Genomic DNA, 25,778 nt, shown 5'->3' with positions numbered 1-25,778 from the left:
ACAGTGATTAGTATGCAGAACTCACTTAATAAATGCTTTCTGATTAACTGACCCTGCAAGAACCAGGGAAGACGGCTGGTGGGAAGTAACTCCTGAGTGGGGCTTTGAAAAAAAGCTCTGGTTTCTAGGAGATGAGGGTGAGGAGTAGGTGAGCCTCTTCCCTGAGAAGTATCTTATGTGAATGTGCAGAGATGGGGCACATAGATTATATTAGATCATATAATGTTCCTTTTACTGCTTGACAACATATACAAAGAACTTTCTTCTCCTAAAGTTCATGAATATTATGAATATTTATGAATAGTATTCATATTTACAAATAAGGAGACTGAGGTACAGAGAGCTTAAAGAACATACCCAGCATCACACCACTAAGCGGTAGAGCTGAGAATAAAACTCACATCCGCTGCCAAGTTCTAAGCTCTTTCTACTATTCCAAACCACAGAAGAGTTACTAGGAAATCCCAAATCCACAACTCCAACTGGTGGTTGAGAGATACTAGTCACATCCTCTCAAGGACCCATTTTTGGAAAAGGACTCTATGGGAACATTTGAGCTTGACTTTAAACCAGAGCCCCCAGTACAGCATCTAAGGCCTTGAAATAGCAGTGATGAAGTTTCTCAAAACTTCAGTTCCTCCTCTTACCACAAAAATACCACTATTAGGTCCACCAGAGAAGCAGGAGCAGGGAAGAGGTTCCCCTCTGCAATGGAGAGGCTTCAGAAACTCACAAAGGAACCCTAAAAAGTAAAGAATCACTGTTCCACTTTTGACCCCTTTATAATTCAATTTAGTTAACTTATATACAAGAAACACTTTTAAAAAGAATCTTTGTGTAAATTCCTGAACTCCATATAGGGGTTGATTGGTCTGAACTATGGTTTTATCCAAAAGTAATTCCCATGTCAAAACTTCTGTTCCCAATGCAGATTTTTTTGTAACTGAAAATCTTAAAAAATTACCTAGGGCTCCTATAGACTAGGTGATTTTTTCCAGGAACACACAATAAGATGTATCAGTGGCCAGACTTGAATTGAGGTTTTCCTGACTTCAATGTTGGCCCTCTATGTACTGTTTCCAAAGCCAAACAGCCGAAGTCTTCACAGACATAGACTTCCATGCTAATGGAATCACAACAGGAGATGAGGGAGCCAGAGTGAGCGAAGGGAATCTTGTCCCTCTTCTGTGCACATCAACTAAAAAGTTAAACAAGGACAGATATGAACAAAATGGAGCTTAGAGGTGGAAGAAACCAGTGGTTATGTTGAAGGAATCGGGGTTGTTTAGCTTGGAGAAGAGAAGACTTGGTGGGTTATGATAAATGTCATCTAGTATTTGAAGGATTGTCATGCAAAAGAAGGATTAGCCTGCTCTGTTTGGTTCCAGAAGGAAAAACCAGGAGTATTGAGGGGAAGTTATGTGTAGGTTTTATATAATGAAAAACAGTGGCAGCTAGGTAGTGCAGTGGATAGAGCACTGGATTTGGGGTCAGTCAGGAAGATCTGAGTTCAAAATTGACCTCAGACATGTCTTAGCTGTGTGACCCTGAGAGAGTCACTTCACCCTTATTTGCCTCAGTTCCTCATCTGTAAAATAGGGAGAAGCTGGAGAAGAAAATGGCAAACTACTCCAGTATCTTTGCCAAGAAAAAGCCCTGTGGACAATGTCTACAAGGTCATGTAGAGCTGGACACGACTGAACAATAAATAATAAGGAAAGACTTCTAAGAATAAGAGCAAGTGAAAGGGCTGCCAAGGCAGGCGGCAGGCGCCCCATCATAGGAGGTTGTTCAGGGGAAGAATAAGTGACCATGTGCCAGGGATCTGTCAAAGAGATTGGTCTCTTTCAACTTTGAGATGCTGTGGAGCCCATTAAGACTGATGCTCCTCATGAGAGTTACTGTGGGCAAGTCACTTCACTTCTTTCTAGTCCATTTTTTCACTTATAGCCTTTTATTATCTCTTTAAAGATAGAACTAGCATCCCTTTTGATATGAGAATGTGATGTATATAAAGAGCTTTATAAACTTTCAAATAATATCAATATTAGTTCTTATTGTGAATGAATAATGAGCATCATCTTGAATGTTTGTGCAGAACACTTCCTCCTCTCATACATAGTCTACCTGTCTAATTTTGGCAAATCAGCATATTTTCAGATTTACATCTCTGCCAAACTAAGTTATCTTTACGTAATTCATTAATTTACCAGACCACTTTTCATTAGAGAGCTGCCAGAATATTTTAAAGTGTTCATTCATTCATTTTCCAGCTCACTTATGAAAATATGGTCAGGAAACATGCAATACATTACTTTTTCCAGAGATCTGTAAAACATGGTTTATAAATTTTTAAGTGGGAAAATAAATGGGTTTTAGGCCAAGGAAAAATAGTGACAGGGAAAGAATAATGTGAATCCTCATATTTTGCAATTATTTTCCCGGGGAGGATAACCAAAGTAGAAAACAGATTAAGAAAAGGAGATATTAGCACAACAAAAGTTAATGACCCACACTTTCATTTCCCCCAAAGGGTCTTAAAACTGGACTACTTTTTTTTTGATCTAGACATGTGATTTCATCAAAAAGGTGAATTCCTGCAGATTCTGCAACTTGTCCATAACTTAAATCTTAGAGAGTTTTCTGGAACACTGAGATTTTAAGTGAGTTAATCAGAAGCATCCAGTTAGTTTAGGTCAGAGACAAGAATTCAATGTGGGTCTTTCTGAATGCAAGGCTGCTTTCTCTCCTGCCTCTCACACTGGACTCATTATTTAAACACAAACAGGGAGTCCAAATAAGAGAAAGAGAAATTATTTCTCTGTGATAATAATATCTGGAAAAATACTTTTCAAAGACATTAAAAAAATAAACTATAACAGAGCAGTCTCACAGAAGGAATCAAGATTCATTTAGGAAGATAGCCCACAATTAAATGGCAGAATATTTTAACAAAAGATGTAGATATCTTTGGGTCCTAGTTCATCCAGATATTATCTGTGTAACTTTGGGCAAATATCTCTCTCTGCGCCAGTTTCTTGCAAGGTTGATCTGTTATAAGAGAGAAGATGATCTCTTACACTACCTATAGCTATCCTAACCCTTGTTTTTTTCAAGCCATTTAAACTATCTCTTCACCTTCCTTTTCAGTAGAGGAACTGCCCATTTACTGCTCCACTGAGCAGTCCGACTATTATTGCTCACCATTAGGCCAATGAGTCAGTCAATAAACATGATTAATGCCTTCCTCTGTGTCAGGCACCTTGCTAAGAGATGGGGATACAAATAAAAGGGAAAACAATGTCTCTCCTCAAGGGGCTCACATTCTAATGGGAGGACAACATGTAAATAACTATGTATACACAAGATCCATACACAGTTGATGGAAGGTAATTTAAGGGGAAAAGACATTTGCATCTGAAGGGAGGAGGAAAAGCCTCTGGAAGAAAGTAGGATTTGAGTTGAAGCCTGAAGAAAGTCGGTGATTCTAAGAAGTGGACAGGTTAGGACAAACATTTTAGACATGGGGATCAAGTCATGGAGAGTGCTGTGTGAGAAACAGCAAGTAGACCAATGGATCAAAGAGTGTGTAGATGGGAATAAAATATAAGACTGAAAAAGTGGGGGAGGGTTGGGTGTTGAAAAGTTTTACATTAAACAGAGGACTTCATCCCTGATCTAGAGGTGATATGTAGCCACTTGAGCTCATTATACCTCAAACTCAGGATCAAGCAGTCAGAATGATACTTCAGAAAAATAAATCTGTCAGCTGAGCAGAGGATAAATTGAAGTGGGGGGAGACTTAAAGGAGGGAAACAAGTAGCAAATGTGATTTCCAATGGAGCCAAGATGGTTGAATAGCAGGAAATATGGAGTCCCTCCAACATAATTCTCCATAAAGATCTAAGAAACACACAAGCTAAGTCAATAATCAGGAATTCTAAGAGGAGAAAAAAATCACAGAGATTCATTTTTCCAACTCTGAACATACAGAGAGATATAAAGAAGATCTGTGGGACACTGGGCATGAGATTTGTCCAAGGATTGACCCACAGAGCATTTCAGGGGATAAGAACTAAAAGAGGACTAAGGTCGTATAAGTAGAGCAAGAAAACACCACAGATGAATCTAGATCTTGTACAGGGTGAGGGAGCAACTTGTTGTCACAGATCCAGGGCAGAGTCCTAGTGAAAATGAAGTAAAAATGCGTTTGTTTGTTAGCTTTCAAATTTAATATTATCTTGAAAACCAACAAAGAAGGATTCGGGAAGAGAATTAACAGTTAGTTATAGAACTTTATTTAAAAAATAACTCCAAAAATTAGAATAGACAAAATATTCCATGAGACAATAAGAACTATTAAAACAAAACCAAAAGGCTAAAAAAAATTAGGCAGGGATGTGTGTATAAAGATATTTCAGAGCAAAAACAATTGTCCTGGAAAACAGACTGAAGAGAGATCATTTAAGAAGCATTGAATAACCTTAAAGACATGATCAAAGAAGAGCTTTGATGTCATATTTCAAGAAATCACAAAACTACTCAAATCTCTTAGAATCAGAAGTCAAGGAAAATACAAAGAATTCACTAGCCACCTCATGAAGAAAAGCCCAAATGAAAACTTCCAGGAATATAATAACCCAAACCCAGAGCTTCTAAATCAAAGAAAAAATGTCACAAAGAGTCAGCAAAAGAGAATGTAAGTACAAAGGAGTCACATTAAGGATCACAGCAATTATAACTATAAAGGGGAAGAGCTAGGAATATAATATTCCTAGTCAGGCTTAAAACCAATAATAACTTATCCAGAAGAAACTCTATTACCCCTCACAGAAAGGAAAAATGAACTTTTATAAGAAATAGAGGACTTCCAACTATCCCTGAGGGAAAGATCAGAGCTGAGTAGAAACTTTGAAATATAAAAATAGGAGTCAAGAGAAACATAAAGTAGATATGAGTAAACAATCATGAGGGACTAGATAAGGATAAAGTGTTTACATTCTAATCTGGGAAGATGATACATGTCTATCATCATTAGGGATGACTGTCTAATTAGACAGAGAGCCTGGGGGTGGTTCTCTTATGCTTAAAAGAAGAATGGAAAGGAAGGGAAAAGAGGAACATCCTGAAGGAAAAGGGAAAAGGGCTAGGAAGGATGGGGAAAATAATCTCACATAATTGAGAAACACAAATAAAAGTCTATGTAAGGATTGTAGGAGAATGAGCAACACCTGAAGTTCACTTTTATCTTAATTGGCCAAAAGTATAGAGTATCAAAATACATTTCACACAGGGAAACAGGAGGTAAAGGGAGAAGGAAAAGGGAGAATTATAGGGAAGGTAGACTAAGAGAGTGATTAGACAAGCAAAATTAAGTAAGGAGAATGGAATTGACAGAGGTACTTGAAAGAAATTGTAAGAATGGTTCTGAGTGAGGAAAGTAGAAAAGGGACGGGGAAACAGAAGCATCTTCCATCAAATTTACAGCATTAACTTCTCTTCATTGCCATCTTTTTCTTTATGAAGAATGGGTATGAAATAAAAAGAAAGAAAAGTATGAGAGGATATGATGGAGATAAATACACAATTAATAATGATAACTATGAAAGCAAGTAGGATGAACTCTGAAAAAACAGAAGAGCACAGGAAAATGTATTACAACTCAGAATACAACAAAATGTTCTATATAAGAAATACACTTGAAAGAGAAAGCTTCACACAGAGTTAAAACAAAAAGTGGGAGTAAAATCAATTATACTTTAGTTGAAGCCCATTGGCAAAGGTGACTAAAAAAGGGAAAATGATAAATTTCTAGAGGCCGTGAGAAAAACAGTCACATTGTCCAGGGTCACAGAGCTAGAAAATATCGAGTCAGATTTGAGTTCCTAATTTCTGATGTCAAGTTCAGCATTCTGTTACACGAACTGTCTTACTGCTTAGAATTATGGTTCATTATTATCATTATATTAAATACTCTGGACTCTGGACTATATATCACTGTAGTAAATAATCATAGTAAATAATGTAGTAAATAATCTTTCCTTCCTTCTCACCAAATGCTGTCCAGTGACCTGCCATCTTCAACATTTTCCTTTTCTAGGTGGAGGCGGCCGGACCCTGTTCACAGACTGTTAGACTTGAGTAAGAAGATGAGATTCACAGGTAGGTCAAAGCACTCTGAATAAACATGTGCTAACAAAGCAAGTTATCTGGAAGTAGAATGGCTAACTTGGGAGGAAGCTGGTTTTTAAAATTTGAATATCAAGTAAAGGCTAAATGGTCACTGGTTAGGTGTATTATAGAGGGAATTCTTTTTTCATGTCTGAGTTTAACTGGATGGTCAATGAGCCAATCTAGATATTTAATCTCACAATTCTACAAAGAGCTCCTGTATCAAAGTAATGCATATTATGTCCTTTGAAGATGTTAGAGTGATAGATAAGTGTCAGTTATTATTAATTCCCCTTCCTAAGTGACCACTCTACAAAACATTCATGATAGTCTTATGGACTCTGCCCCCATCCAACCACATCAGGAGTATTTTGTTCTGGGCACTGCCATTTGACATTGATGATTTAGAAAGTGTCCAAGGGATAGAGTGGTGAAGGAGTCTATGCCATTATGAGGCTGAAGGAATTAGAAATGTTTAGTCTGGAGAAGAGCCCAGAGAGAGGAAGTGCACCAGGGAAGAGTAGGTCTCAGACCCACACAAAGGACACCCCCAAACTCACATTGGGACACTGCAACAAGAATAGGTGATACCTGGCAGTTTAACAACTCATTACTCAGTCCCAGGTCATAGATCTAGGGTGAAGTGAAAAGGGAGCCCATATGGTAGTGGTGTTCCTAGAAATAAGGTTATAGGGGGTGGATAAGGAAAGGAGGACATTCAGAAACAGCAACAGCAGCAGTGGTGTAGCTCAGACCTCAGGCAGAAAGCAGGGTCTCACTTCCAAGGTCTAGGTAAGCTAAAGGGAATAATCAGGGAATACCAGGAGCCTATAATTCTGCTGCTGGGAGCTGATAGAGCTTTCCTGTTGGCCAATAGGATAGGGTGCAGCAATAGTCAAAGCTTGGACCCAAACTCAGGTCAGGGACTTGTAGAGCTCAGAGTAGCCTGGAGGTGGGGAGTTAGAAAAAGCAATAATTAAACTAATTCTAGATTATTTGGAGAGCATTGAAATTCTAGATTTCTAGAATTTATCTAGAAAATCTAGATAAAACTCTGGAAAACTCTGGATTATTTGGAGAGACTGTCCTTGACATTCTCTAGAGTAACACGATGTTCCCAAGAAAACAGGAACAGGATCAGCCCAGATTTTCCCTCTAGAAGTTTTAGAAGAGCCCAACATCAAGTTCGAAGTCAGGAAGTAGACTGAAGGAATAGGCAAGCAAAAAACACCCTCACCATAATGAGGTATCATGTTGGCAGGGATGCTCAAGACACAAACACAGAAGAGAATTATTCCAATTCCAATGCCCTATAGGCATTACCACAGAGAAAAACATAACATAGAAAAAACTCAGCTAGAATTCCTGGAAGAAATTAAGCAAGGAATTAAAAAGAATTTTTAATGTTTTAAAAAAATAAATAAAAATGCTTAAAGAAAAAATTGGAAAAGAAATGAGAGCCATGGAAGAAAGAATTGGAAAGAGGATTATTTGCTTGGCACAGGAGAAATAAAACCTTGCCCAAACAACAAACACGTTAAAAATTCAGAAGGACCAAAAAGAAGCCAATGACTCATGTGAAAAGGCATTTTAAAGTTTATTTAAAAAGCTCAAAAAAGAGAAGAAAATATAAGGTGTATCTCATAGCAAACCTAAGTTGAAAAACAGTTTATGGAGAAAAAATTTAAGAATTCTTAAGCTGAACATCATAACCAAAGTTTTAGACCAATTTCAAGAAATGTTAAAGCCGTCTAGATCTTTGAGATTCAGTGAATAAAATGGAAATAGAAAGAATTCACTAGTAAATTCCTGAAAAATACACCCAAATGAAAACTCTCAGGAAGTTCCATAGCCAAAATGCAGAGTTTCTAAGTTGAAGAAAAAAATACTATAAAACAGCCAGAAAGAAAGGATTCAAATATCAAGAAGTATCAGTAAGGACCACACATAATTAAGCAGCTACCACTATAAAGAAGCAGAGAACTTGAAATATGATATTCCAAAAGGCAAAGGATACGGGCTCACAGCCAATAACTTACCCAGCAAAATGGAGCATAATACTTCAGAGGGGAAAATGGACTTTTTAATGAAATAGAGAAATTCCAAGCATTCCTGATGAAAAGACCAGAGCTGCAGAGAAACTTTAAAGTACAAACATAGGAATGAAGAGAGACATAAAAAGGTAAATATGAATGAACAATGATAAAGGACTAGGCAAAAATAAATTGCTTACATTCAAATATGTGAAATGATACGTGTATGTCTTCTGAATCCCATATAAAGTTTCATAGAGGGAGTCCAGTTAGACAAGGCCCAAGAGTGGTTCTGTTATGCCTTGATGATCTTAAGAAGAGAATGGAAGGAGAAGAATACACATAAAGTGTAGAAAGAGGAAAAAAGGAGAAATTAATATGGGGAAGTAAAGGGTGAAAGAGATTAAAAGAGAGATTAATCTCAAACAAAACAAATGCTAAGTAAGGATAAAAAAATTTAATTCCTTTTGAGATGTCAAAGAATAGGAATTAGAAGGGGTGCCCATTAACTAGGAGATGAACAAGTTATGAGATATAAACATGATAGAATGCTATTGTATTGAATTCTAATCAGAAAAATGATTAAGCGGGACTCTAGAGGTCTAATAATGAAACATACTACCCCCTTCTATTAGAGAGGGAAAGGCTCAGGATAAAGAAAGAGACAAATATTTCTTAGAGCACGGCCAATGTAGACATTTGTTATGAATGACTATCCGTGTGAGTAATAGGTCTTGTTTTTCATGTGCACATATGTGTAAGCAGTTAGTGTAAGCAGTTTAAAAGACTAATATTTAAAAATTTTAAAAATTAATTTTCTAAAAGTCTATCAGATGGGGTAGGTAGATGGCACACTGGCTGGATCACCAGTCCTGGAATCAGGAGGACCTCAGTTCAACTTCAATTTCAGATCTTACTAGCTGTGTGACTCTTAGGCAGGTCATTTAATCCTGATTGCCTCCCTTCCCTTATGTCCTTCCCTCAGCCTATCACATGAAAGAGAGAAGTTAGCCCAAGAGGATAGAATTAGAAAAGATGGAAGTTGCAAAAAAGCTCAGTTAGGTAGTTAGAGAAGGATACTTCCTAGTAATTAGAATGAACTAAAGTTGTAATGAGTTACATTAGAAATAATGAGTTCTTCCTCACGGGAAGTCTTTAAGCAGAATCCAAATGACCAATTGCTAGGTATGTTATAATGGAGATTATTTTCCAGGGATGGTTATGAAGGTTTATTCTAATTCATCATCACCATCTGTTTCTCACCCACTCTATATAAATGTCTTCCAGGACTTTATCCCAGGTCATCATATTTTTTCACTCCAGACTCTCTTGTGACCTTATCAGCTCCTATGAGTATAATTATCACCATTATGTAGATGATTCACAAATCTATATATGCAGTCTTTATCTCTTTCCTTCACTCGAATTCTACATCACCAGCTACCTGCTGGATAGCTCCATTTCTATCTCAAAAATATAAAAAATGGCCCTCATTATCTTTCTCCCAAAACTCATTCTCCTAATTTCCCTATTTCTGTCAAGAATACCATTATTGAGTATTGATTATAATCCTAAAGTTTCAGGGCTCTTCCTGAGTAAAGATCAGAGTGTGGACCAAGACAGCAGTGATCACACCGAATTATACCACCTCAGAGGCACGAAACACATTTCCAAACACCCAGAACTAATTCTGAAAACAGCAGTGTGGAAAATGCTTGAAACTTAAGCCAGAGCCCATTCCCCAGCACACCTGGAACAGAGCCCAAGATTAATAGAAAGTTCCAAATCAAGAAATGGACCATATACTAGGACAGTATCCCAAAGAGGTTATAAAACAAGAAAGAGGACCTATACGTACAAATATATTTGTAGCAGCCCTTTTTGTAATGGCAAGGAAGTGGAAATTGAGTGGATGCCCATCAGTTGGAGAATGGCTGAATAAGTTATGGCATATGAATGTAATGAAATATTATTGTTCTATAAGAAATGATGAGCAGGCTGATTTCAGAAAAGCCTGGAAAGGCTTACATGAACTGATGTTGAAGGAAGTGAGCAGAATCAGATTAATATACACAGTAATAGCAACATTATGTGATGATCAACTATGATAGACTCAGCTCTTCTCAATGGTGCAGTGATCAAAGACAATTCCAATAGACTTAGGATGGAAAATGCTAACTGAATCCAGAGAGAGAACTGTGGAAACTGGACTCAAAATATAGTATTTAAACATTTTGTTGTTGTTGGTTGGTTGTTTGCTTTTCCTTTGGTCTGATTTTTAGACCATAATAGATATGGAAATGTTAGGTTCTTACTAAGTGCTAATGAGATAATGAGATATTAGGTTCTTACTAAGTGGTTGACAATTCTCTAGTTCTGGCCTTTCCTGGGGAGGAGTTTGCATGCTTAGGAGGAGCAAGTTCATTGGTTGAAGTAATTCTTCCCAGAAGCCCTTGCATTATCCCAAGCCCATTCTCTGGGAGGATAAAGAGGGCAGCTCTGGAGGAAAAAGTTGCGTTGTTTCTGGACCAGACTTGAGGCTGCTCTCTGCAGGAAGGGAAGTCGGCTCTCTACAGGAAGAAGAATCTGTCCGAGAGATTTGAGTTGACACAGCAGATCTCCTCCCAGAGAGCGATCTGCAGCTTCTGGAGACAACAGCATATTACATGGAAATATGTTTAAAAGTATTTTACAGATATAATCTGTATCAGATTGTATGCTGTCTTGGGGAAGGGGAGGTAAGGGAGAAAAGGAGAAACAATTTGGAACCCAAATTTACAAAAATGAATGTTGAAAACTATGTTACCTGTATTTGGAAAAATAAAATAATATTAAGAAAAAAATAGAGTGAAAATTAGCAAATAAACAAAAAAGGGAACCTGCCCATCAAAAGCTACTATGATGATAGGGAGGATCAAGACATAAACTCAAAAGAAGACAACAAAGTCAACAAAGACAACTACAAGCGCAATCTTAAAGAAAAATGTCCACAAGAATTTCTGGAAGAGCTAATTCAAATGAGTGTCAGAGGAAAAATTAGGTAAAGAAATGAGAGCAAAGGAAGAAAACTAAAAAGACAATTAACATCTTGGTAAAGGAAGTGCAAAAATATTGAAGAAAAATAAACCAGAATTGACCAAATGGAAAGAGGGGTACAAAAAAATCACTGATGAAAATAACTCCTTAAAAAGTAGAATTGGGGGCAGCTAGGTGGTACAGCGGATAGAGCATCTGATCTTCCTAACTGGGCAAATCATTTAATCCCAATTGCCTCAGAAAAAACAACAACAACAACCCAGAATTGGCCAGATTTTCAAAACTGACTAAGAAAATAATTCCTTAAAAATTAGAATTGGACAAATAGAAAATGATGACTTCTTGAGCCATTGAGAAATAATAAAACAAAGTCAAAAAATGAGGAAAAGAAGAAAATGTGAAATATCTTTTTGGAAAAACAACTGACCTAGAAAATATATTGAAGAGAAATGATTTAAGAAGTATTGGATTACCTGAAAGTCATGATCAAAATAAGAGCCTGGAGATCATACTTTAAGAAATTAACAAGGGAAACTTCCCCCGGTGTCCTGAATCCAGAGGATAAAATAGAAATTGAAAGAATCTACCAATTACCATCAGAAAGAGATCCAAAAAGAAAATTTTCAAATTCCAGAGCTCCCAGATGAAAGAGAAAATATTTCAAACAGCCAGAAAGAAACAATTCAAATATCATGAAGCCATAGTCAGTATCACAAAAGATTTAGCTGTTTCCATGGTATAAAATCAGAGGGCTTGAGACATGATATTCTCAAGGGCAAAAGAGATGGAATTATAACCAAAAATAACCTATTCAGCAAAAGTGAGTTTAATCCTTCAAAGGAAAAATTTATATTTAATGAAATAAAGGACTGTCAAGCATTTCTAAAGAGAAGACCAGAGCTGAAGAGAAATTTTCTCTTTTCTTTTTTTGCTGAGGCAATTAGGATTAAGTGACTTGCCCAAGGTCACACATCCAGGAAGTATTAAGTGTTTGAAGTCACATTTGAACTCAGGTCCTCCTGACTTCAGGGCAGGTGCTCTATCCACTGCACCACCTAGCTGCCTCCTGAATAAAAAAAATTTAACTTTCAAATACAAAACTTAAGAGAAACATAAAAAGAAAGACCTGGAAAGATTTATATAAACTCATGCAAAGTGAAGTGAGCAGAATCAGGAGAACATTGAACCTTAACAGTGATATTCTAAGGGTGATCAATTGTGAAACTTTTAAGCCATTTCCAAAAGGCCCATAATGAAAAATGTTATTCACCTCTAGAAAGTGAATTGATGAACTTTGAGTGCAGATTGAGGATACTATTTCAAGCTTTCTTTGTTTTTATTGTTTTGTTTTGTTTTGTGTTTTCTTTTGTAACTTGACTAACATGTATAATTGTTAGCACATGTATAACGGAAATCAAAGTGTTTGCCTTCTCAAGAAGGGAAGGAGAGAATTTGGAACTTGAATTTTTTTTTTTTTTTATGATTGACAAAAATTCTTTTATATGTAATGGGAAATAGTTGACAAAATGAATAAAAGTAATTTTCACAAAATACTACTTTCTTAGTCATTCATTTCCTATCTGGCTGCTCTCCTCTGGATTTCTTTAGGACTTGGTATCTCACCATCCTGTAAAATCACATGAGCCTTGGTACTTATACCTTATAAATACTTTCTGTTCCTGAAACCCTTCTGATTGGAGAGTGGAACAAAGAGCATGTTGTTTCAATGACAAAGTATAAAGGATCTGACAATAACACTCTGAAAAAGCAGAAAAGTTCATCAGTAATTACATGGGCATTCTGGGGCATCTGCTGAGCTTCCTGGGTCCTTTTGAAATTATCAAAGCAACAGTACGTCACTAACTCCTTGTGTGGATAGTACTGCTTTCTTATATTCGCTTGGGACTGGTCTGAAACATCCAATTAAAAGCTATAGTTTCTTTTGTTTTCATCCCAGTGATTCTTCCCATGCATCTCTTAACTATTTCATTTTATTTAAACTCATTTATAGTCACATATAGCATAGAGTATTTAATACCAGGTTAAAAAAGTAGAAGCTTTATTAACAATCATAGATTATCCATTCCATGCTTCCTCTTATCTTGCCCAAGCATTTCTCATCTCCCAGGCAGGGGATGAGCGCTAACCCACAGATTGTTAAATTTGTGTTTCTTTCCATTTGGGAGATGAGCAAAGACAAACTACATGTCCATTTCCTTGTTATATAAAAAAGTAAAGCTTCCATGTAGTTTGGTTCCACAATGATAAGGGCGGCATTTGAGTGAAAATAAATGCAAGCAAGATTAGAAGTAAAATTGTAATTTGAGGATCTTACAGGCTACTTATTCAGGAAGAAGAAATATATAAGAAATTCAGTAAACCATATTGGATTTACATATATTTTTACCATGTTTAAAATATATTGGATTCCTTGCCATTTAGGGTGGAGAGAAGGGGGTGGAATTGGAACACAAGGTTTTGCAAGGATCAATGGAGAAAAATTATCCTTGGATTTGTTTTGAAAATAAAAAGCTTCAATAAAAAATAAGAAGTTCAGTAAACCAATTTACAATAAACTTAGAATAGAGATAAGACACAATGTTGTTAAGTTACTTCTTTGAAAGACCATTGAGGGGCAGCTACATAGCACAGTGGAAAGAGCACAAAACCCTTGAAATTTGCAACAGCACACCCTGCACCCTGGAAGCAGAGCCCTATTATTTTTAATTATAGCTTTTTATTTACAAGACATATGCATGAGTAATTTTTCAACATTGACCCTTGCAAAAACTTCTGTTTCAACTTTTCCCCTCCTCCCCCAGATGGCAGGTTGGCCAATACATGTTAAATATGGTAAAGTATATGTTAACTACAATATATGTATATATATTTACATAGTTATTTTGTTGCACAAGAAAAATTGGATTTAGAAAGAAGGTAAAGATAATCTGAAAAGGAAAACAAAAATGCAAGCTGACAAAAACAGGAGTGAAATGCTATGTTGTGGTCCATACTCATTTCCCAGAGTTCTTTCGCTGGGTGTAGCTGGTTCTCTTCCTTATTGAACAAATGGAACTGATTTGGTTCATCTCATTGTTGAAGAGAGCCATGTCCAACAGAATTGATCATCATATAGTATTGTTGTTGAAGTATACAACAATCTCCTGGTCCTGCTCATCTCACTCAGCATCAGTTCATGCAAGTCTTTCCAGGCCTTTCTGAAATCATCAGCAGAGCCTTATTTTAACAAAGAGTTGAAAGTCAAGAAATAGGCCAGGAAAATGAGCAAACAACTGAAAAATATTCTGACCATATAAAGTTACTATGGTGACAAGGAAAATCAAAACAAATACTCAGAAGAAGATAACAGATTCAAAGCTCCTCCATCCAAAGCCTCCAAAAATGATTTGAATTTGTCTCAGGCCATGGAAGGGCTCAAAAACAATTTTGAAAATGAAGTAAGAGAGAAGTAAGTAAATTTTGGGAAGAGAAATAAAAGTAATATAAGAAATTCGTGAAAAATGAGTATGCCTTAAAAGCATAATTGTCAAATGGAAAAGGAGTATAAAAGCTCACTGAAGAAAATTAGAATTGAGCAAACAGAAACTACTGACTTTATGAGAAATTAAGAAACAATAACACAAAATCAAAAGAATGAAAAAATAGAAGGCAATGTGAAATACCTCACTGAAAAAAAAAAACAACTGACCTGGAAAATAAATTAAGGAGAAATAATTTTTAAATTATTGGACTATTTGAAAGTCATTATCAAAAAAAGAGCCTAGACATCTTTCAAGAAATTATTATTCTAGGTTGGGTAAATTATGGTATATGAATATTATGGAATATTATCGCTCTGTAAGAAATGACCAGCAAGACAAATACAGAGGTTTGGAGAGACTTACATGAACTGATGCTGAGTGAAATGAACAGAACCAGAAGATCGCTGTACACTTCAATGCTCTATGGAAGTGGAAATCTTCAACATAAAGAAGATCCAACTCACTTCCAGTTGATCAATGATGGACAGAAACAACTACACCCAGAGAAGGAACACTGGGAAGTGAATGTAAACTGTTAGCACTACTGTCTATCTACCCAGGTTACTTATACCTTCGGAATCCAATACTTAATGTGCAACAAGAAATTCGGTTTTACACACATATATTGTATCTAGGTTATATTGTAACACATGTAAAATGTATGAGATTGCCTGTCATCTAGGGGAGGGAGTAGAGAGAGGGAGGGGAAAATTTGGAAAAATGAATACAAGGGATAATGTTATAAAAAATTATTCATGCATATGTACTGTCAAAAAATTTATAATTATAAAAATTTTTAAAAAAGAAATTATTATTCTAAAGCCAGAGGGTAAAGTGCAAATTGAAAGGATCCATTGATCATCACCTGAAAGAGATCCCAAAATATTATATTATATTACATTATATTATATTATATTATATTATAGCCAATTTTAGAGCTTCCAGATCAAGGAGAAAACATTGCAGGGAATCAGAAAGAAGCTTTTTAAATATGGTAAAGCCACAATCACAGTAACAAAAGATTTAATAACTTCTACATAAAAGAATAAGAGGGTTTGGAATATCATATTCTAGAGAGCAAAGGAAATAAGATAATAAAACTTCTGAATATAGTCCTTCAGGGGAAAAATGAATATTCAATGAAATAGAGAACTTTCATTGTTGATGAAAAGACCAGAACAGAAAATATGATTTCCAAATACAAGACTTAAGAGAAGCACAAAAAGACAAACAGAAAAGAGAAATCATAAAAGACTTAATAAGGTTAAATTATTAACATGCTTGCATGGAAAGATGATATTTATAACTTTTTAGAACTTTTTTCATTATTTGGGCATTTAGAAGGGGTATATATAGTTAGAAGGCACATAGAATAAGTTATTTCACATAAGAGGCAAGAAAGAACTTTTACAGAAGAAGGAGATGAAAAGTAATGAGTGAACCTTATTCTCATTAGAATTGGCTCAAATAGGGACTCATATATATACTCAATTGGGTATAGAAATCTATTTTACCCTATAGGAAAAAAGAAAAGGAAGGAGGCAGGAGAAGGAGGAGTGATAGAAAAGAAGGCATATTGGGACAGGGAGAAGCAGAAGTAAAACATTTTTGAGGAAGAATAGATGAAAAGAGAGAGAGAATGAAATAAATGGAGGGGGTAGGATAGAGGAAAATAGAGTTAGCAATACTAACTATAAAAAACAACTTGAAGCAGGTTTTTCTGATAAAGGCCTTATTTCTTAAATATATAGAGAATGATGCAAATTTCTAAAAATAAGAGCCATTGATATGAACAGTTTTCAGATGAAGTAATCAAAGCTATCTATAGCTGTATGAAAACATGTTCTAATTTACTACTGATTTTAAAAAGGCAAATTAAAACAATTCTGAGGTGCTAATTCATGTGTAGTGGATTGGCTAATAGGACAAAAAAGGAAAAGACAAATGGTGAAGGGGACATGGAGGGAAAGTAAGACATTAATCCATTGTTGGTGGAGTTGTGAACTGATTCAGCCATTTTGTAGAGCAATTGGAACTATGTCCAAAGGGCTATAAAACTGTGCATACCTTTTGATCTAGCAATACCACTTTTAGATCTGTATCCCAAAAGATATAAAGAACAAAAAAGAAAAGGACATGCATATAAAAATATTTATAGCAGCTCTTTTTGGTGACAAAGGATTGGAAACTGATGGGGATGCCCATCAATTGGGAAATGGCAGAATAAGTTGTGATATGCGATTATGATGAAATATTATTGTGCTATAAGAAAGGATGAGCAGGATGCTCTCAGAAAACTTGGATAGACTTCCACAAGCTGATGCAAAGTGAAATGTACTGTGTACAAAATAACAGCAATACTGTAAGATGATCAACTGTGAATGACTTAGCTATTCTCAGCAATATTATGATCCAAAAAAACTCTGAAGACCTATGATGAAAAAATATTATCCATCCCTAGAGAAAAAACTGATGGTCTCTGAATACATATTGAAGTATAGTTTTTTACTGTATTTTATTTTATTTTTCTTGAGGTTTTTGTTTGTTTTGGTCTCTGTTTTCTTTCACAACATGACTAATATAGAAATATTTTGTATGACAACACATGTATTAGCTATATCAAATTGCTTGCCTTCTCAATAAAGGGTAGGACGGTGAGAGAGGAAGGGAGAAATTTGGAACTTAGAGTTTTAAAAATGAATATTAAAACTGTTTTTACATGTAACTGGGGAAAATAATATACTAAATAAATTCAAAGAAAAAAAGATCATTGAGTAGGGGAAAGTTACTGAAAGGCTGCAAGGGAATATGTCCCAGATTATTTTAAAAGTGAAGAGATTAGTTTTTAAAAATGAATTTAGAGTTTTTGCTTAACTGAAATCAGTAAATGTTATTTAAATTCCTGGAAAAACTCTAGAAAAAGTTTTTGAAGTAATTGTTAGTGAACATCTAAAGATTTATTTTTTAAATAAGCCATACTCAGTTCAATTCAAGATTGATGAAAATAGAAATAAGGCTAGGCAGAATCATAATAAATTGTTTTTCAAGAACAACACATTTTATATCCCATATTCTTGACATTATTATTTGGTGCCAAATACTCTGCTTCTCTCCTGTTCTCCTCCTACCTGTCCAAACAATTCAATTCAATTTAATAAAAATTTATTAAGAACCAACTTTGTACTAGACACTGGAAAGGTAGAAGGAAGCCAGGTCATGAAGGACTTTGAATGGCAAATAGATCATGTTGTATTTGTTTCTGGAGCCAATAGGAAGCTATTGGGGGGGGGGGTTGACATATTTAGATCTGTGTTTTTAGGGAAATCATTTTAGTAGCTGAGTGGAGAATGGATTGGAATAAGGAAACACTTAGAGCAAGAATATTTCCCCAGAAGCTACTGCAGTAATTAAGCAGTAAGGAGATAAGGACACTAAAGTTCATTAGAACTAATGAAGTAATATCAGTGCTAAATTTATAAGTACCAAATAGCATAGTACCTGAAATACCAGAGGAAAAACTAAATTGTCACAGGGATAAATGAAAGCAAAGAAATACTTTTTGAGGGTTTTAATGTATACTTTTCAGATTTAGGTGAATTTATCAACAAGATCAGCAAGAAAAGTGTTGAATAGAATTTTAGAAAATTTAGCATGAGTTATCTATGTGAAGCTATGTGGAATAGAAGAGGAGGAGAAAGAGAGAGACAGACAGATGGAGAGGGAGAAGGAGAAAGAGAGAAAAAGAGAGAGAGACAGAAAGAGAGGGAGAGAGAGACAGAGAGACAGAGACAGAGACAGAGACAGAGAGAGACAGAGAGAGAGACAGAGAGAGAGAGATAGAGAGAGAGAGACAGAGAGACAGAGAGACAGAGAGAGACAGAGACAGAGAGAGACAGAGAGAGATAGAGAGAGACAGAGAGACAGAGAGACAGAGAGAGACAGAGACAGAGAGAGACAGAGACAGAGACAGAGAGACAGACAGAGAGAGACAGAGAGAGAGAGAGAGAGAGAGAGAGACAGAGAGACAGAGAGAGAGAGAGAGAGAGAGAGAGAGAGAGAGAGAGAGAGAGAGAGAGAGAGAGAGATTTAAAGCCAAGAAGTCCTGATTATCAATATCATCCCTAACACATATTGGCTGTGAGGCTCTGGACAAATAATGAATTCTCAGTGTTCAAAGCAACTCTCCAAGAATATTGTGTGTGATGACCTATACTAGTGAAAGACATTTCTTCCCCCAGGAATTCTCTATAGCAATTAAATCATAGGTCCGATCCCTATTCCTTATGGTTATCAGTATACATACCTACCTAACTATGTACATACACACATATATAAATGTGTCCATATGTATATATTTACACATATACATATATACAGGTCTGTACGTGTATATATATATAGTGTGTGTATGTGTGTGTGTGTGTGTGTGTGTGTGTGTGTATGTATAGCATAGATCGCTACAAAAAACTATCTGTTAGGGTATTAAACTATCATAAACAAAAGTAGATGAGCAGAGATATCAAACATATCCATTATTGGCTACAGTGCAATAAAAATTATAATCATTAGAGATATTTGAATTTGAAGAAAGGATTCATACTTAAATGGAAACTAAATAATACAGTCCTATGTGTATCAAAAAGCAAAAGCATAAGAACTATGTATTTTATAAAAGAAAAAGAAAACAATGAAAAAATAATAAAAACTTATCTTGTGCAGTTAAAGCAGACAATATTTCTAAATACATTCATTAACAAATGAGAGAAACGAGATGAATGAATTGGGCTTGTAATTAAAACAAAACAACCCCAAAGCAACAAATTAATCAATCTCCTCAAATGTAAAACACAAGTTCCAGAAATAAAAACCAATGAATTAATAAATAAAACTAGAATTTTTAAAAGACTATAAAAATAGAGACAAGAAACCATTAGCTAATTTGGAGAGGGGTGATGTATGTGTGTGTGTGTGAGACAGAGACAGAGAGACACACACAGAGACAGAGACAGAGAGAGAGCATATAGAAAAAGAGAGAGAAAAAGATAAATCACTTCAAAAAAATGAAAAGGGAGAAATGATAACAAATGAGAGAAAATAAAGGAAATTGAACTTTTGTCTACTTATATGTTATATTGATTTAAAAAGGTCAGGAAGGATAAAAATTGAGAAAAGAAAATGCCATTCGATTTGGCCCTTAGAGATTATTGGCAATTCTTAGAGAGCAATTTCAGTTGAATCATGAGGGCAGAAGCCAGTTGATTGTTGCCCATCATTCTCGAAAAGGATCAAAATGACATCACTATGTTAGAGTCGAGTTAGAGTGTGTCTGACTGTGGCTGATCAGACCCACACGGGCTCAGAGTGCTCCGCCACATATTATACATAAATAATCCCTATGTTCATTTGGGTGGATTCTCTAACTTTGCACATCTCAGGATTCTTCTGAGCTCATTCAGTTCTGCTTTGCCCCCCTTGTGAGCACTTGCCCTGTGTGAGTTCTCCATAAAATACCCTTTTTTGGCAAGCGTACGTTTAGCATTTGAACATGTGGCCAGCCCAGCAGAGTTGTCTCTGCAGTAGAATTGGAGTGCTGGGCAGTATAGTTTGTAAAAGGACCTCAGTGTTTGGTACCTGATCCTGCCAGGTGATCTTTAGCATCCCAAGGCAATTCAAATGGAAGCCATTCAGTTTCCTAGCATGGCACTGGCCAGGTTTCACAGGCATAGGACGATAAAGTCAGCACAACGGCTCTGCAGACCTTCAGTTTGTAGTCAGTCTGATTCCTCTCCTCTCCCACCCTTACCTTTGGAACCTCCCAAACACTGAGCCAGCTCTGGCAATGTGAGTGACAATTTCATTTTCAATGTGGACACCCCTGGAAAGTATCCTGCCAAGGGGTGTGTGTGTGTGTGTGTGTGTGTGTGTGTGTGTGTGTGTGTGTGTGTGTGTAGGCAGAAGTTTTTTCAAGGTAGAAGCTAGATTAGAGACAGAGAAGAGAGAAAATGGAAGCACCTAGTGTAAATGGCTTTTTTAAGGAACTAGAAAAGGAAATGAGAAGTGGGCTGGGAAAATAGGATCTAATAACAGCTGTTTGTTTTTTAAGGATGGAGTTGATATGAAATACTTAAGGATATATAGTCTTGTTACATGGATCACTTTCCCTTCAGGGAATGCACATGGTTCACAGCATCATTTTGCCCTAGTCTGGACAGTGGGTCACCAGAGCTCAGCTCCTTAAACAAATATCCAAGGTTTGACTTGAGAAAGAAAAAGGGAGAGTTATAGACCAAGAAAAAGTCATACCTCTGGGACCACATAGTGAGAGGAGAAAGGTATGGCCCAGGGAAAACTAGATTCTCTCTTTTCCTGTTGGAAGTAGGGAATAAGAAAATAAACAGCTTTGCTGCTCCTCCAACTTTGCTGCCCAGCCATTACATGTGGAAGAGAGAAGGAAGCAGGAGATAGGGTAAGAGAGGAGGTTAGAGGGCTGGGGGAAAAAGAGTGACCAAGACAGTAAAGTACACACACATGTACATGTAGTTACGTTCAAATTCTGAGCATCCTCTGTATAGACATTTTCCCAGGTGGTCTTAGGGTGATGATCTATGCAGGTGAATCATGAAGGCAGTGTGGCAGAATGGACTGTAGTTCTAGTCAGAGAACCAGACTTTAGATTTCATCTGTGACCCTTACTGGCTCTGTGACCTCCAGCAGCTGCTTCACCAACCTTAACCTCCTCTGTAGAGTGAGACATTTGGACTTAGTGTTCTGAGCTAGGATCCAGCAATTCCCAAGTCCCAGCCCTCCTCTTAGAGTTCAGTCCCATTTCACCAACTTCAAAAGAATCTTTTTTTTTAAGAGTTTTTTTTTATTATAACTTTTTATTGACAGTACATATGCCTGGGTAATTTTTTATTTTATTTTATTTATTTTTATTTTTTTCCTGAGGCTGGGGTAAAGTGACTTGCCCAGGGTCACACAGCTAGGAAGTGTTAAGTGTCTGAGACCAGATTTGAACTCGGGTCCTCCTGAATTCAAGGCTGGTGCTCTATCCACTGCGCCATAGCTGCCCTTTTTTTTTTTTTTTTCCGAGGGTGTGTGTGTGATTTTTTACAACATTATTACTTCTACTCACTTCTGTTCTGACTTTTCCCTTCCCTCCCTCCACCCCCTCCTCTAGATGGCAGGCAGTCTCATACATGTTAAATATGTTATAGTATATCCTAGATACAATATATATGTGTAGAACTGAATAGTTCTCAACAAGAATATCTTAAAGTCATCTTAAACTAAATACACCTAAAACAGCCTTACCTTTCCCCTCTAAACTTGCGTATTCTTCTGGAGGTCACCACTGTCCATCTAGTCTCCCACGTCCCCAACCTTCTGGAGTCACTACTGGTTCCTTCTCTCTTCTTTGCCCTCCTATTGCCCAAGCCCATCCCAGTCAGCTGCAAAACCTGACACCTCCACAATATCTCACCTGTCTTGCAGATGCTGACCGAATTCAGGCCCCCATCACCTCTCCCCTGGGTTGTTACAATTAGTCTCTCCCTTCTCGACTAAGAATCAACCTAAAGACACAGATCTGGTGGCACATATTTCTCATCTTATCACATAAATCCCTTCACAGACTAGTTCTCTCTTATCTTATAGACTTATTCACATTTTTCCCCTTGATACATTTTCAGTTCCAACCAAATGAATCTACTTGTAGTTCCCCAAATTTGGCATTCTATCTCCTATTTCTGAGCCTTCCCATAGGCTGTCTGCCATACATGGAATAATAACAATGATAAATGATATGCAGCATCTTTATGATTTTTTTCCTCATCCTTTACTCATTTCCTCACTTTTTTTAAAAGAATCAACTCAGGTACCATCTCCTTCAAGAAATTTCTCTTGATTTCTATACCCTCTCAACTCACTCTGTTTCTTGGTGCTCTCCTTTCCAAATCAATGGGCTTCTTTATTTATATAGTGTATAAACTCAAAGGCAGGGATTTAGGGTGAGATATGTATGACCTTTCCACTGAACACAGTGCCTAATATACAATAGGTACTCCAAAATATTTGTTGAACTAAATGAATTAAATGCAACAGTGGCCATTCCATGGAACATGGTAGAATATCCACCATGGAGCATCCCATGAAGAAGGGGATAAACTTTGGTTCCTTCCAATGAGCCCTTTCATAAAGACCATGTACAACCAGAGGCTTCTGATTAGTCCTCATGTATGTACCTTTCCTGGGAACTACATCAAAAACGACTGGCCACTGAGCTATGAAGAATGGTCCACTTGGTAGATTTAAAAGGAGCGGCTGCATTGTCTGGTACACTCACTTTTCATGTCTGAACCTCTCCCTTGGACTGCCCATGGGGAAAGGGAAGACCCTCTTCCTTCCCTCACACACACATACATATGGTATGTGATGGCTTCTTATACCTAGCAAGGAGCACATAAGCTATCTAAGTGACTCTGAAATTGAATTTCAAGGACCAAACCACCTCCTCTACTTTATGTGTCTTTCCCTGAGAACAGGAGATTTAATAGTGATTGTGATGAAAGAGGGACTTTTCAAGCCTGATGACCACTGTGGAAATTCAAGAACATAGGTTTCAATGTCAGTGACAGCTGCCCTGGGAAAAATGCTCCTTGCAGCTCCAGTTTCCCAAGAAAAAAATAATCAATAAATTGTTAATCAAATAAATGATTAAGTGCCTACTATGTGCCATTCATTGTGCTAAGGATACAAAAAGAGGCAAAAGAGTCCCTGCCCTCAGAAAGCTTGCTATCTAATGGAAAAGACAACAGGCAAACACATATGGATAAAGCAAGCTGTAGATAGGATAAATAGGAAATGATTCTTTAAAAAATTTTTATTTTTATTAATTTTATAATTATAACATTTTTTGCCAGTAAATATGCATAGGTAATTTTTTACAACATTATCCCTTGAACTCCCTTCTGCTCTGAATTTTTCCCCTTCTTCCCTCCATCCCCTCCCCTAGATGGCAGGCATATTAAATATGTTATGGCATATTAAATATATTATAGTATCCTAGGTACAATATATATGTGCAGAACTGAATTTTGTTTGTTGTTGTTGTTGTTGTTGCAAAAGGAAGAATTGGATTCGGAAGATAAAAATAACCTGGGGAGAAAAACAAAAAATGCTCACAGTTTACACTCATTTCCCAGTGTTCCTTCTCTGGGTGTAGCTACCTCTGTCCATCATTGATCAATTGGAATTGGATTAGCTCTTCTCTATGTTGAAGATGTCCACTTCCAACAGAATACATCCTCATACAGTATCGTTGTTGAAGTATATAATGATCTCCTGGTCCTGCTCATTTCACTCAGCATCAGTTCATGTAAGTCTCTCCAGGCCTTTCTGAAATCATCCTGCTGGTCATTTCTTACAGAACAATAATATTCCATAACATTCATATACCATAATTTACCCAACCATTCTCCAATTGATGGGCATCCACAATAGGAAATGATTAAAAGAAAGAACATATTGGAATTAAGAGGATTTGGGGAAGGCTTCCAATAGAAGGCGGAATACCAAACAGAACATTTTGTTTTGCTCCTGGAGGCAATGTCTACAACCAGAATCAGGGAATGGAGCTAAAGGCCACCCCAGAACCCAAAAGAATCAGCACCAATTGCTTATGGATTCACCTCTACTCATGCAGAAGAAAGTTTTCTAGAAACTGAGTGTTTGCTCATCAGCTGGAGAATAGCTGAATAAATTATAATATTTGAATGTTATAGAATATTATTGTTCTGTAAGAAACAAACAGCAAGATAATTTCAGAGAGTCCTGGAGAGACTGACAGGAACTGATGCTGAGGGAAGTGAGCAGAACCAGGAGATCATTATGCATGGTAACAATAAGACTATAAGATGATCAATTCTGATGGGCGTGGCTCTTTTCACAGTGAGGTGATTCAGGCCAGTTCCAATTGTCTTGTGATGGAGAGAGCCATCTGCACCCAGAGAGGGGACTGTGGGAACTGAGTGTGGACCACAACATAGCATTTTCACTCTTTATGTTGTTTGCTTGCACTTTGTTTTCTTCCCCATTTTTTCCTTTTTGATCTGATTTTTCTTGTGCAACATGATGATTGTGGAAATACTTATAGAAGAATTGCCATTTAACATATATTAGATTCCTTGCCACCTGAGGAAGGGGTGGAGGGGGAAAGAAGGGAAAAAATTTGGAACACAAGGTTTTGCAAGGATGAATGCATATGTTTTGGAAAAGAAACTTTAATAATAATAAAAAAGAAGATATGAATTCAAATTCTGCTACTCACTATGGAATCTTGGAGGAGTCTCTTGGACTCAGTAGCTTCATCTGTAAAATAAAGGGTGTTGGAATAATTGGTCTCTATAATTTCTTCTTACTCTAAATCTGTGATTCTATGAGCCCCAACTATTTTGGGAGTGTTAGCACTGAATGGAAACCATTTATCTATTCAAAATATATCATGATGCAATAACATCATTCCTATAATATTTTCCTGTGAGTTTGCTACTCAAAACAACAAAACATGAAATGTTCTGTAAAACTGCTGGACAGGCATATCCCATCTTCCTCTCAGCTACGTACTGTCTGAGCAGCTCACGCAAGCTTCCAACTTTGGGCCAGCTGAGGATACATGGGTCACTGTCCTCTTAAGGTCATCTTCTCATCCTGAATGACTTGACATAGCTAGTAAATGATTGAATTTGAACTCAGATCTTCCTGACTCCAGGTTCAGCGCTTTATCCACTCCTCCTCAATTATCCACCACCTCAATTAAGCTAGCAATCACAAAAATTAAGGAGGAATGGAAATTTTGGTAGAAGGTAGAATTTTGGTTGAGACTTGAAGGAAGATGAGGAACCAGAGGCAGAGCTGATGTAATGTTCTTCTCTAAAATGTAATGTTCTCTGTTGAGGTTTTCTTGGGGTTCTCTGGGAGCAGCCTTTGTTTCAGTTCA

At 36.6% G+C, this 25,778-nt stretch overlaps 1 long non-coding RNA gene across 8 annotated transcripts in view; it reads left to right on the top strand.

Moving 5' to 3' along the window:
- LOC141541660 (uncharacterized) overlaps nt 1-25,778 on the top strand; it is a 91,514-nt gene that overhangs the window by 21,522 nt on the left and 44,214 nt on the right. For all 8 annotated transcript variants that reach the window (XR_012481867.1, XR_012481865.1, XR_012481868.1 and 5 more), the window contains one exon: nt 6,101-6,162. This is a non-coding gene — a long non-coding RNA (uncharacterized LOC141541660). The remainder of the gene's footprint in view (nt 1-6,100; nt 6,163-25,778) is intronic.

Source organism: Sminthopsis crassicaudata, chromosome 4 (assembly GCF_048593235.1).
Source record: "Sminthopsis crassicaudata isolate SCR6 chromosome 4, ASM4859323v1, whole genome shotgun sequence".
NCBI classification, from domain to species: domain Eukaryota; kingdom Metazoa; phylum Chordata; class Mammalia; order Dasyuromorphia; family Dasyuridae; genus Sminthopsis; species Sminthopsis crassicaudata.
This window is presented reverse-complemented; position numbering and strand designations above follow the sequence as displayed.